The 717-nt window shown below is 43.2% G+C and overlaps 1 non-coding gene across 1 annotated transcript; it reads right to left on the reverse strand.

Moving 5' to 3' along the window:
- Nucleotides 1–364: 364 nt before the first annotated feature.
- Nucleotides 365–438, reverse strand: TRNAI-AAU (transfer RNA isoleucine (anticodon AAU)). The gene has a single exon. It is a non-coding gene; the product is annotated as a tRNA-Ile (tRNA).
- Between the last annotated feature and the right edge of the window lie 279 nt (nucleotides 439–717).

A 717-nucleotide genomic window follows, 5' to 3' on the forward strand; every position in this document is an offset into this window, starting at 1 on the left:
TCTCTGCACTGCTCAGCAGCTCCCTGTCACTACACAATGTACACAGGAAGCAGCCAATCACTGTGTGGGCGGGGTTATACACAGCTCAGCATCTGAGCTCAGCCACATATACAACAGAGAAAACTGTGACTATTTTAACTGTTAAACTAAGTGATACATACCAAGAATCAGGTTCTCAGCCCCTACATCATGCTGCTGTCAGGTTTCATACCAAAACTTGCTGACTGGTTCCCGTCATGTATCACTTTTTTTTTTTTTAGATTATGCCCATTTAAAAAAAAAAAAAAACCATCCAAAATAAAAGTAGAATAACACCTAGTTTTTTTAAACATGGATAAAAGTAAAAAAAAAAAAAAGTTACCATTGGCCCGTACGGGGATCGAACCCGCGACCTTGGCGTTATTAGCACCACGCTCTAACCAACTGAGCTAACCAGCCAGAGATGCTGAAGTCACTGACCGCAGAGGATCCCTACATCAATCCCTGGAGACTGGTCTGTTACTGCTTAAGGCTAGTTTCACACTTGCGTTGGGTTGAATCCACTGGGTCCGTTGCTGCGTCGTTTTGACGCATCCGTTATTTTTGTGGTGTCAACGGATGCAACGTTTCCGTTATTTCACAGGAATCCGTTAGCTGATTCCTGTGAAATAACGGACCGTTGCATCCGTTTGGCGTCCGTCTAACGGAATCCGTCAGCTCTGTTTTATTTATTTTTAT

This window comes from Anomaloglossus baeobatrachus, chromosome 10 (assembly GCF_048569485.1).
Source record: "Anomaloglossus baeobatrachus isolate aAnoBae1 chromosome 10, aAnoBae1.hap1, whole genome shotgun sequence".
Classification (NCBI taxonomy): Eukaryota; Metazoa; Chordata; class Amphibia; order Anura; family Aromobatidae; genus Anomaloglossus; species Anomaloglossus baeobatrachus.